Source organism: Lytechinus pictus, chromosome 13 (genome assembly GCF_037042905.1).
Source record: "Lytechinus pictus isolate F3 Inbred chromosome 13, Lp3.0, whole genome shotgun sequence".
Taxonomy (NCBI): Eukaryota; Metazoa; Echinodermata; class Echinoidea; order Temnopleuroida; family Toxopneustidae; genus Lytechinus; species Lytechinus pictus.
Genome location: NC_087257.1, coordinates 7464822 through 7478298, shown reverse-complemented (window position 1 = coordinate 7478298; position 13477 = coordinate 7464822). Strand labels below are relative to the sequence as shown.

Sequence of the window (13477 nt, the reverse complement as noted above, 5' to 3'; positions counted from 1 at the left end):
ATTAAAAAAAAAAGAATTAATAAAGAGAAAGAAAAAATTAAAAGACATAGAAAAGAAAAAGAAAGGAAGAAGAAATAGATATTTGAATTTTACTTTATTTAATTACTTTACGTTAATAATATGATATATATGACGGCGAAAATAGTCAAATTGTCTGGTTGCCAAGTAAAAAGTAAGACCCCCCCCCCCCTCCCCGTACAAACGCACGGACTGCGGCTAACTAGTAATTTGCACGCGTATATACCTTACGTGTTTCCGGTTCCGCCATTTGAAAAAAAAAAAACGTTCGTAACTGCTCAGCTGAACCTGAAGCTTGATGAAGAAGGCCGTCAATATTTCAACAAAAAACTAACAGAATATGGATCAGATTCGGACAACGACTTCTTAAGACATTCACACAACAGGCTAAACAGTAAGTTAGATCCATTTTTCGTAGTTTGGCGCGGCATGCACTTAAATTTCTTCGACTTTTTAATCATTACCGTACGGCCACTGCACTGCCGTTGTTCCCGATCGCTTAACGGGTGGGGGCTGATCTGCGGTGTGCGCGGCCGGGGACGGCCAACGCGACGGCTGGCTAGTATTGATGGCGGCGGTGAGGATGTTTGTATCGTCATGATTGTAGCCAGGTCAGGGACAGGGGTGGCCTGGAGGCGTTTGGGGAGTGAAAGTAATATATAGGCCTACCCAGTTGTTGTGTGTCCGGACAGGTTGTGTGTCCGGACGATCAGTTTTAGAAAGTCATTTGGAAAAATTTACAAGCAAAGTTTCATAAAATGTTTAGTACGAAATGTTAGGTAATATTATAGAGAACAAAACAGAAGATGATTACAACTATTGAATTCGTATTTTTAGTGTAATCCAAAGACAAAACAGAAGGCTTCAAAAATATTAAGTGTCCGGACACCCCACCCCCCATCCTACTGTACGTATGGTCACTCCCCTAACGCCTGGCGTTTGTACTTATATACGGTATAGGCTCCCACACACCAAAGGAAAATGCAAAAGGAAAAACTAGGCCTATATTGTATAAAAATTCGCCAAACTGCTAGTTAAAAACTTTAGATTCCAGTTTTAACACTTCTGTACATGGGTAAAAATATTGGTTGGCAACGTTTGGCAAAAAAGGATAGTTATGGTTACAAAATGATGCCAGAATTATATGAATTAATTAAAGTAGAAGAGAGTTTAGTTTACTTCCACTGGTTGACATCGCCATCTTTGATCCTTTGTAAATGCAACCTAGTTACGTAACGCGTATAGAGGGCGGCAAAATCATGAGCGGTGCTAGATTAAAAAGTGCTAAAATGTCCAACCACTGAACTAGAAATACAAAGAGAAAACATATTGCATCTTGCCTTCTACGGCGCATTCTCGAACAATTGACCTAGCAAAATGGCGGCGGTCACTTATCGAGTTCGCTGGCAATGTTTTGCTTGGGTGTACACGACTTCCACGTATTTCTAGTTCAGTGATTGAAGCGGGTAGTGCTGTTGTCGATAGGCCTCATATCGACATTGATGTCGACATACGAAGGATTTTCAAAATTCCGACATGTCGACATGCACGCACCCACATCGACATGTAAATATAAAATAAAAAGGGGTCTAGCCTAAAGTCAAGAGTGTAAAGATTAGCTGAGAAGTTAGAAGCATTTGTCCACAGTAATTGGCGCGATTAAAAGGTTTATTCAGCTTAGCAGCGCATTAAACGAAAAAAGAATACCTGCGAGCTGTGCAGCAGCAGAGATACGTCAGTGTGGGGCCTGCCTGCCCGATCGAGCCGGCCGCCCTCGATCCCGACTCGCTCTAGATCTATATCTAGCGCTATAGCGAGCTGAGCGTAGCGTAGTAGCATTCACCGTACCCATCCATCGCGCGCTATTCACCGTGCTTGATAATACGTTGCTCCTAAATGCATTACTTTTCACATAAACGTGAGCAGCAGCAAACACGTGTTTTAGTCAAAGTTGTGACCGCCGCAATTCAGCGCTTACTTCATATCACGAAGTCACAGAAAACTTCCCTTCATTTGTTTGGAGATCGTTGCACGGATCGCCGCGGAAGTGATACTGAAATTATCGGTCGATTTTCATTATTTTTTATTGTCAATTTGAGGAGCTTGCGTTTGCAGCACATGTGTACCAGCGTATAATACGCAATGATCACTGTTGTAATTGGTGATTCCCAAATTGACTCCGAGTGTTATTGCGCAATGTTTTCGAGACCGGATCGTGGTACAAAAAATGTGGATTAAATCGGTTATTTTGGAAGTGAATTCACTCCAGCTTGGTAAAAAATATGTTTTCCCGAACTGAGCCTGTATTATATAGATCTAGGGATATCACTCGTGTCAAGGTGAATACATTTGATTGAGAGTGTTGTTCCACGATCGAATGCTTTTTTTATGTTAGGGAGCCTAGGCTAAATTACGGTCCCCTTTTCATGTCGACATTGTTGATGTCGGGATTAATTTTTAAGCGACATGTCGACATTGATTTTTGTTTCAGACAACAGCACTAGAAGCGGGACATTTTAGCACTTTTTAATCTAGCACCGCTCATGATTTTGCCGCCCTCTATACGCATCACGTAACTAGGTTGCATTTACAAAGATGGCGATGTCAACAAGTGTAAGTAAACTCTCTTCTACTTTTATTAATTCATATAATTCTGGCATCATTTTGTAACCATAACTATCCATTTTTTGCCAAACGTTGCCAACCAATATTTTTACCCATGTACAGAAGTGTTAAAACTAGAATCTAAACATAACTAGCAGTTTGGCGCATTTTTATAGTTGCATTTTTCTTTGGTGTGTGGGAGCCTATAAGTAAAAATGCCAGGCGTTAGGGGAGTGACCATACGTACAGTATATTACTTTCACTCCCCAAACGCCTCCAGGCTAGTCAGGGGCCCGTTTTTCAACACCGTCGTAAGTCTAACTTCTTGACTAAATCAAAGATAGTAAGCTACTTGTCCGCTAACCATTTCAAGAAAGGCAAGATCGGGGGCGCTAATGCAGTTTCGCACCCGCCGATTACAGTGCTAGCATACCTCATCACCAATAGGCTAGCAATACTTGGTCCCAAATCATGTCTTGTCATGACTAGCCTGGAGGTGTCTGGGAGTAAAATTATTTCTACTACATGTATATGTAGGCTTACTCCCCATGATGCCTGGCAAGGCATTGGGCCACACGAAGGAGAGTTTTTTGAAAAAACAATGTTGCTCCAAAATATTTGATTTATTTAACTTGCTTATCACACAATTTTGTAAATGGAAAAGAAGTAGTTCATTTCCCCCCATTAGGCACTTATAAAGTTTTTTACACGAAAAATAATACAAATATTAAGAAAAATCATGTGAGAAGATGAGCAGATACTCACCGATGATCTTGTCGCCATATTTCCTTCTTTGTTTGTAGCCTAGTTAAAAGACGTATAAGAGAGGGCGACGATATCATGAGCAGTGCCAATTAAAAAAAAAAACTTCGGCCGATGATAATCATGAATTATAAAATACTTGCATTAGCCAATAAATATTTATGTGCTAAGCCTACGTATAGTAGAAATAATTTTACTCCCCAGATGCCTCCAGGCTAGTCATGACAAGTCTCTCAGTCACATTTCGTCGTCAATATACCCACTGCTTTTCCGGCGCTAATACAGTTTCGCATCTGCCGATTACCAGCATACCTCATCACCAATACTTGTTCCCAGATGTCATGATAAGTCTCTTGGTTCACATTTCGATATCAATATACCCACTGCTTTCCCAAATATTGTGAAGGGTAACGGCTGTATTTTGACTGCGATCTCGAAGACATCGAATCCTCAGTCAAACACCGCTTTGCTCACATTATTTGGTTGCTAAATTCAGTCCATATTAACATTACAGCGATGGCAAATCCAAGCGATCTGCGAAGCGATGTCTACGGATTAGATCAACAAGGTCAAGATCGAAGCCGAAATACAGCCGTTCCCGATCAGGATATTTTGAAAAGCAGTAGGTATATTGACATCGAAATATGACTGCGAGACTTGTCATGACATTTGGAACAGATATTGGTGATGAGGTATGCTGGTAATCGGCCGGTGCGAAACTGCATTAGCGCCGCTTTTCCAAATATTGTCACTCGGAATATCAGATCCAGTTCACGGTCTCAAAGTTTGGGTAGGTGAAGCGTAGTGTAGCAATAGTGAAGTGGAGTGGAGCCTGCACGAACTTCACTCGAGGTAGGCGATCCCACAAATTTAAAAGAGGTTTCTATAAAATCAAGTCCGGCCTTCTATGAACATGACAAACTTACGAAAAGATGTGAAGTCAATTCACCCTAAATATCATCAATATCCCTCAAATAGCTTCATTTAAGCACTAATTTCTCTTCCGGTTGATAAAATATGGATCCGTCTTTAATTTCCAAAATTGTTCGTCTAATTAGCTAAAGGACGCATGTTTTATCTACATATTAAAGACACTACATAGAAAAGATCAGGCACAAAGACTATTATACATGTAAATCGATGCAAAGCATTACGCGATGTCGGCAAAGTGTCCAATCTTCTTATTGTAAAGACTTTAGCGACAATAACAGACTGTGAGTAAGGTTAAAATGCTCCTCTACTTTTAATGTTTTCATTAGTGCTGTTGTCGGGAACAAAAATCCATGTCTACATGTCGCTTAAAAATTAATCCCGACATCGACAATGTCGACATGAAAAAGGGACCGTAATTTAGCCTGGGCTCCCTAACATAAAAAAAGCATTCGATCGTGGAACAACACTCTCAATCAAATATATTCACCTTGACACGAGTGATATCCCCACACTAGATCTATATAATACAGGCTCAGTTCGGGAAAACATATTTTTTACCAAGCTGGAGTGAATTCACTTCCAAAATCACTGATTTAATCCACATTTTTTTTCTGGAGAATCAAGTTTTTGTACCACGATCCGGTCTCGAAAGCATTGCGCAATAACACTCGTAGCCAATTTGAGAATCACCTATTACAACAGTGATCATTGCGTAGTATACGCTGGTACCATGTGCTGCAAACGCAAGCTCCTCAATTTGACAATGAAAAATAATGAAAATCGACCGATAATTTCAGTATCACTTCCGCGGCGATCCGTGCAACGATCTCCAAACGAATGAAGGGAAGTTTTCTGTGACTTCGTGATATGAAGTAAGCGCTCAATTGCGGCGGTCACAACTTTGACAAAAACACGTGTTCGCTGCTGCTCACGTTTATGTGAAAAGTAATGCATTGAGGAGCAACGTATTATCAAGCACGGTGAATAGCGCGCGATGGGTAGATATTTCCGTGGGTGGGTACGGTGAATGCTACTCTCGCTACGCTCGCTATAGCGGGATATCGAGGGCGGCTCGATCGGGCAGGCCGGCCTGCACTGACGTATTTCTACTGCCGCACAGCTCGCAGGTATTCTTTTTTCATTTAATGCGCTGCTAAGCTGAATAAACCTTTTAATCGTGCCAATTACTGTGGATAAATGCTTCTAACTTTTCAGCTAATCTTTACACTCTTGACTGTAGGCTAGACCCCTTTTTATTTTATGTTTACATGTCGATGTGGGTGCGTGCATGTCGACATGTCGGAATTTTGAAAATCCTTCGTATGTCGACATCAATGTCGATATGAGGCCTATCGACAACAGCACTAGTTTTCATTGATTTTATGTTGAATATTATTAAAGAATATGACTCTTTGCACCTGAATTGTAACACTGAAATATGGAAATGAAGAAGTTTTATCATCATGTATTTTTATTAATCTGCAAATAAAATTTTACTATATCACTCAAATTCATTTCATTTCATTAAAGATTCAAAGAGGGATCTCTGGATGATCGAGCAGCAAGTCCAGCATTATGTGGGAAAGATACTACAGGTGTACACAGAAAAGGCCATGTTCATGTACAAGACACGGTTGGAGTTCATAAAAGGTGATTATGTAGGCATTCACTTCAGTAGATATTATAATTGCAAAATTAAGCAGATTGTATTCATGCAGTGGCATACAGTGTAATCCTTGTTAGAAGATGTAGATTTATTCTTCATTTTTTTATTAAAGAGTTTCAATATGTGCTTATGACAATTTGTTTGCATTATAAATTGTTTGTCACTCTTCGGCTTAGTTTGCTTTATAAGCAAGAATATGCTAAGAGAGATAGCCGCAAGGACCTCATGATCCGATAGGTATGTACTTGTGAAAAGAGATCTAGATGGTGGCAAAACACCTTATTTCTTGTATTTTTATGTTGTTCATGTTATCGTAATGGTACGTGTGTTTTTTTTCTACAGATTAAGCTGCCTCGTGCTATACAGACGTGGATAAAAACAAGCTGTCCAATGAATGGTGACTACTCAAGAGGAGCCAGAAAGTCAACTAAGGCCAGGGTATTTTGGGAGTTGATATGGCCGGGGAAGGGGGGGAGGGGGGGGGGGTTCCAGGGCCCCCCTCCCTTGAGATCTCGACCGCACAATCGCGTCTAACATTGGCACATGGGTTGTCTAGGGCATAATTTACAAAATTAAATTGTAAATTATTTCACGCAAATTGTTATTAAGTGATAATACTAATTTATGCGTAATTAGAATACAAAATCATACTTTTTCCTTTATTGCATTGACTTTGTACACAAAATCACGTTTTTGAGCAATTTTTGGTATGACATGTACTTACATAATGTCACGTTATTACAGAACCACGTACCGGGTGACACAAGATTGGTCTCAAAAGATGCACAAGACTAGAAAGAGGCATGTTTAAAAAAAATTGTGCGACAGCATGGTCGCAAAATTTTTGGAAGGGGGGGGGGGGTCAAATTGGTCCAATTTAACTAAGGGTTAATAACTGGGAGGCTGTTAGCTGCCTTTTTACTTTCAAGTCTTGCACATCTTTTGAGACCAAATTTGTGATGCCTGGGTACGCTGTTCCGAAATTTCGCAACATTTTTATGTATTAATCCAACACAAATACTGTTTCTTGCTAAAAATTCACAATTAGTATACCAGTAATATACATTTATCAAGATTAAAGTCAAATTATTTAATTACATTTATAATCATAAAAGCTTTGATAAAGTATAAAAAAAAACAAAGAGTTGTATGTAGGCCTGGGACTTTCGGGTTTTTTCTCTTCGGGTACCCGTGGTAATTTTCGGGCGGGTACCCGAAAATCATGTCACTTGAAATATGACTGGTGGAAAAACCCCATAGGTGACGTCATCAAGCCAATGCGATGCAAGCCAATTTATGAATGAAAATATAGTAAGCATGCGCATTGCAAGCCTCCAGTGCCCCACGCAGTATTCCATCGAAACAAGTTTCAATACTCTGTCACCTCGTACCAAAATCGACCTAGAATTCCACTTTCCTATATTTCATATGAATTATGAAAGGTTTTCTCACCGATACTGCACAGGTAAGCAAATTTGTATTACTTCTTGCTTTTCCGTCAAAATCTTACGAAGTAGCGTCGATATTACATCGTGTTCGTGAGTTTGTACCGCTACGTGAACAAAGTCAATTGATTTCCAGGTTTCGGAGCGTCAAATGCGCCAGCCAATCACGATCGTGTTCCCATTTTCGGTTTATGATGAACTAAAAATGGTAACAAGAACGTGATTGGCTGGCGCTTCGTAGGTCGATTTTGGTATGAGGTGACAGAGTATTGCAGACTTGTTTTGACGGAATACTGCGTGGGGCTGAGGCTTGCAATGCGCATGTTTACTATATTTTCATTCATAAATTGGTTTGCGTCGCAGTGGCTGGATGACGTCACTGCGCTGCAAAAGAAACATGGCGATGATTGAACGATCTCGGTCACATCATCATCACTTGAAAACTTGTATATTTATGGATATTTAGAGGGTAATTGGTGAAATTCAAAATGAGGCTTGTGTACTTTTGTGATGAGTTACAATCATGTCTTACACTACGCAATACAAATCAAATACATGTACATTATACTGGTGAGCAATTTTCGGGTATCGGGTATTGATTTTTCTACCCGGGTACCCGAGGCTTCCGGGCGGGACCCGGGTACCCGGGTTTTAGTCCCAGCCCTAGTTGTATGAAAATTTTCAAAAATAATGAAAGGTAAAAGAAAACAAGATTACAATGTCCATTGCAAGGGGGCTAGTCTATTCAGGATAATTGGGATTTTATTCAGTTTTTAATTGACATAACATTATGACAAGATCCCTCCATTTAGTGTATAAACAGCACATGGCCATGATTGAAATTCATATAACATTAAATAATGCAAACCAGGCAGCTACATGTACATGTAGGACTCACTGCTTGTCAATTCTATTGTCTGCCAGGGTCAAGTGACATACAGTGCACATGTATAACGTGTGTGAAAGTACATAAGAAAATCAGCTTTTATTTTTGTACTGTAACATTGGGTGAACTGGTGATCACTTTGGATATGATGCTCTTCATATTGGTTTATTTTATGTATATGAATTTTTGGATAATCATTAAGAATTAAAGCTATTTACTTAATATATGGAAGCATAAGCCCATCAAAAAAACAGAATTATGTCATGTACAGCTAATTCATTTTGCGTGATATTACAATTGTAATTGTTTACTTGAGCAAGTAATTTGAATTGCTGCATGACCTAAACAATGACATGTTCCAATTCGAATAGTAACATGACCTAAAGAAGAGTTACTCCACGTCGATTGAGAGTGCTTATGTTAAATAATTGATGTTGCTACTTCAAATAATTGAGGTCAATCAAATTGGTCATAATTATTCAAGTCAATTTTGAGCTATATGTCATAATTAATTAGGTCATATACTAATTGAAATTACTAAATGACTCGAGTAGGTATGAATTCACGTTGCCACATGACCTTAATTATTTTATGTAGCAACATCAAGTATTGAACGTCATTTAGTTATCAATTATGACATGTAGCAAATCAAATTACATGCCGCAATTTCGTGTTTATGATGGGCTCATGCTTACATTCATATATAACCCTTCAATACGTAGTTGGAGCAATTCTTAGACAAGAAGACTGTGTAAAACAATGATATGCCTATTCAATGTCAAAAAGGTTAATGTCTCTAAAGATTTGATCTACGTTTTGGCAAAGTAATCTTATGTTCATATTTTTTCTAACCTATGGTGAACATTCTAAATCATGTGAAATTAATTCAAAAATATCTTTCAGTATTCATGGACTTAAAGGGGTGGTCCGGGCTGAAAGTATTTATAGCTTAATAAATAGAGTAGAATTCACTGAGCAAAATGCTGAAAATTTCATCGAAATCGGATAACAAATAACAAAGTTATTGAATTTTAAAGTTTAACAATATTTTGTGAAAACAGTCGTCATGAATATTCATTAGGTGGACTGATGATGTCACATCTCCACTTGTTCTTTTGTATTTTATTATATGAAATTAGGTTTATTCAAATTTTTTCCTCCAAGAACTAGAAAAATTGGATTGACAACTGATCTAGTGCATTAGATATTTATTGCTGCAACTTATTTCATTATAAGGGAGACATATTATTCACACAAGTATGAAATAATGAAAAAATTATGATTTTATGTAATAACCTAAGAAAACGGAAAGTGGAGATGTGACGTCATCAGCCCACCTAATGAATATTCATGACGACTGTTTTCACAAAATATTGCTTAACTTTAAACTTCAATAACTTTATTATTTGTTAGCCGATTTTGATGAAATTTTCGGCATTTTGCTCAGTAAATTCTACTCTATGATTTAAGATAAAAATATTTATGTATGAATAGTGAAAGTAGTTCATGTGGCATCTCAATGTTGGTGGATATAAATCTTTGTACATGTATTATCCTAAAGATGAAATGTTACTGCATTATTCTAGCAGTCATTTATGATATCAAAGATGTTCTATACTGTGCATAGTACAACTCATACATAATAAAGGTATGTGAATATGCTTTTAACGTCTTTGCAAATTTGTGGGTTTTTTCACCCCTCTTTTCATTAGTCAAGATGTCAAAGTTGTTGTGCTGGATCAAAGGAAATTCTTACAAACTACTACGCCTAACAAACCAGTGCAGGACGGTGTCGTGAGAAAATCGCACAGACTACTACAGGACAATACCATAGGATTGTCACAGGAAATCAACAAGAATACCCCTGCAGGATTACCACAGTAAAGTATCACAAGAAGGCTGCAGGATGAGACCAATAATGCCACAGAAGATATCAAAGAACAGTATCACAGGAATACCACAGGACAGTACTGCAGGAATTGTCCTGCGGTAAGGTCTCTTTGTATTCCTGCAGTACTGTCCTGTAGTACTGTTCTGTAGTACTTTCCTGTGATACTGGTCTGCGGAATTCCTAAAGTACTGTCCTGTCATACTGTCCTGTCATACTGTCCTGTGATACTAGTTATCACCACAGGATAGTATCACAGGACAGTACTACAGGAATACCAGACCAGTATCACAGGACAGTACTACAGGAATACCAGACCAGTATCACAGGACAGTACTACAGGAATACCAGACCAGTATCACAGGACAGTACTACAGGAATACCAGACCAGTATCACAGGACAGTACTACTGGATACAGTACCAGAAGCCTGCGGTATTCCTGCAGTACTGTCCTGTAGTACTGTTCTGTAGTACTTTCCTGTGATACTGGTCTGCGGAATTCCTAAAGTACTGTCCTGTCATACTGTCCTGTGATACTATTTATCACCACAGGATAGTATCACAGCACAGTACTACAGGAATACCAGACCAGTATCACAGGACAGTACTACAGGACACAGTACCAGAAGCCTGCGGTACTCCTGTAGTACTGTCCTGCGATACTGTCCTGTAGTACTTCCCTGTGATACTGGTCTGCGGAATTCCTGTAGTACTGTCCTGTCATACTGTCCTGTCATACTATCATGTGATACTATCCTGTGATATTCCTGTGATACTGTCCTGTAGTACTAGTAGTAGTGTGGTAGCGGTTGTAGCGGTTGTGGTGATCGTGTCCTGTCATACTTCCTGCCATACTTATGCGGTTATTACCACAGGAAGTATCACAGGACACGGACCTGTTGTACTCCTGTTGTACATTTCTGTAGTACCGTCCCAAATTACGTGCACGTAATTCCTGCAGTACTTTCCTGCGATACTTCCTGCAGTACATATCACAGAGTACTACAGGAATTTTTTGTAAGGGTATGTATGGGTCCTTCTGCAGTCAGGCTCTCACGACCACACCCACTGACTCTGCTCTACTTGTAGTTTTCCCCGTTGTCTGCTCCAGACCTCCGACCTTCTGCTTCAGACCAGCAACCATCCGCTTCAGACCAACCCGTCAGCTCCGGACCACCAGCCGTCTGCTCCAGACTCCGAACCGTCCGCTTCCAGACCAACCAGACTACCAAAAGAGCAAGCCCTGGTATAGTCTCTTGCTGGCGTGCAAAAGATCCAACATACAAGAAAATCTAACCACAGTCGTCGCCTAGAACTAGAAGTCCATCCTAGGTTTCCTCGTGGAAAGACATGCGAACGATCATATAAATCATTTCGATCGCATCCACCAACTTTATTTATTGGATAGCGAATCCAAATCAATCTGCATACTTCAGCTATAACTTTGCTCTCCGAAATCGGATATGCATGAATGACATATCAAATTAAAGCATTTATTTAGTTCAAGCTAGTGATAACCAAATTAATCAGCTAAACATCTCCAGTAATTAATTATTCCACAAAAACCGTTTAAAACATGCATAACTTTCATGTTCCTATCTACGTCATTATCAGTGTAGAAGCATGCATGGAATATCGCCAGCTACGACAAAAACATTATAAATCAACCAAAATAACTTTCTAAACACGAAATAAAACCCATTTCGTGACAATATATATATATATATATATATATATATATATATATATATATATATATACAGTGCGTCCCACACAAAAAAACGAAACCGAGATTTATCAATGATTTATCATAACTTAATCACAAATATATTAGACAAATGACCTATTATTGTAAAGCTTAGAATCTCTTCTTTCATCTGAAATTATAGATTATTTCTCATTCACGCATAAGTGAGTAAAAAAAAATTGAAGAGGGGATACCAAAAAGTCATTTGGCGGGCTGTATCTGGGTTTCAAATAGTTCAATATCTGCTCTTTAATTTGATACCTCAATTACAGAAAAAGACCAGCAAAATAAAGTTCTGGTTATTTGAAATAAGGCTTGAATTTCAATAATTTCATGAAATGAAGAGGTTTTACAGGCTACCGTTTAGTCTCACTCGACACTCCGTTTTGTTAACCATGAGATAGCTTCTGTGGGAAACCGGAGAAAACGCGTTTATTTAATGAAATTATTGAAATACAAGAATTGTTTCGAGGGAACAGAACTTTTTACCTCTTGACCATTTTCTGTGATTTAAGGTATCAAATAAAAGAGCAGATATTGAACTTTTAAGGCATGAGATTTTATTTTTGAAATTCAGATACTGCCCGCCAAATTAGTTTTTTGTATCCTTTCTTCAAATTATTTTTGCTCACTCATGCGTGAATGAGGAATAATCTAAGTAATTTCAGATGAAAAAGGAGATTCTAAGCTTTACATTGGTAGTTCTATTTGTCTATTGTATTTATAATAAAGTTATGATAAATCATCGCTGAATCTCGGTTTCATTTTTTTCTGGGACGCATTGTATATCCTAAACCATATAAATCACTTCTCAAGCATGGAATTGCTTAAATAAAATTAATAATTTTAATCTTTGTCAGAAGGTTCCTGATGTCTAATCTCCAGATTTTAAGACAACTGGCCAAAGGCTACTTCTGTCAAAATAATATAAAGGTATTGATGAGAGAGGGCGCTAAATACATATTTAACAATTACATGTTAATTTCACAAAGAATCACCCATTGAAAAGAATTTAAAAGTCATTCCATTCAGTGACTGCCGAACGGTTTTGGAAGTGGAAGGTTTGGAGGGCTGACCATGCAAATATCGCAATCAGATGGTCATTTTTTGTTACGTTTTTGTACCTCCCCATTCCGCGGCCCCTGCCACTGTCTTATACCCTAGTCACACTAGAGACGGAATGAGCCAGAATGCCGTCGGAATGAAAATTTTTGGCACATTCCTGGATATTCGAAGTGCATCCTACAAATTCTGACTGCATTCTCAGTGCATTCCAAATATTCGGGTCCATTCTTGTGTCCGGTCCGAATGTTTTGCTTATGCTCAAAACTTTCGAGGTTCATTCGAACTGGAAAAATATCGAACGGCATTCAAAGTGCAGTCCAACAGCACTCTGACTACATTCCAAATATTCTGACTACATTTCAACAACATTCGAAACATTCCGATCGTATTCATGGGAGAATCGAATCGCATAAAAGCACGTCTCGCTGTTGCTGCAACGTCAGTCAGCACTGAGGAGCATCG

At 38.7% G+C, this 13477-nt stretch overlaps 1 long non-coding RNA gene across 1 annotated transcript; it reads left to right on the top strand.

Moving 5' to 3' along the window:
* The first annotated feature begins 330 nt into the window (after nucleotides 1–330).
* On the top strand, nucleotides 331–7412 carry LOC135156381 (uncharacterized). Its single transcript, XR_010295509.1, has 3 exons — nucleotides 331–412; nucleotides 5848–5967; nucleotides 6326–7412. It is a non-coding gene; the product is annotated as an uncharacterized LOC135156381 (long non-coding RNA).
* Nucleotides 7413–13477: the final 6065 nt, after the last annotated feature.